Source organism: Protobothrops mucrosquamatus, unplaced genomic scaffold (genome assembly GCF_001527695.2).
Source record: "Protobothrops mucrosquamatus isolate PMUCROS unplaced genomic scaffold, P.Mucros_1.0 scaffold654, whole genome shotgun sequence".
Taxonomy (NCBI): domain Eukaryota; kingdom Metazoa; phylum Chordata; class Lepidosauria; order Squamata; family Viperidae; genus Protobothrops; species Protobothrops mucrosquamatus.
The window spans coordinates 352,908-353,196 of record NW_015386943.1 but is presented as its reverse complement, the minus strand read 5'-3'; positions in this window follow the sequence as shown (position 1 = coordinate 353,196).

Here is a 289-nt window from a genome sequence, read left to right as displayed (position 1 = left end):
AATGGATTACTTTCTAAAAGAAAAGTTCCAGCTTCAGTTGAATATTGATCTTTAAAATAACATTTCCAATATATTTCATTTCATTTTCATTTTTATTCAATTTGTATCCCGCCCTTCTCCCGAAGGACTCAGGGCGGCTCACAACATTTTTTAAAAAACAAAGACAAACCCACACACCCCACCAAATAAAACCAAATTAAAACCAATATTTTAGTGTTGTGGTAATTAAAATTTCTAAGAAACCCAATTTAAAAATCCTCCCTAGGCCAGGCCCGCTTGTTGGAAAAGC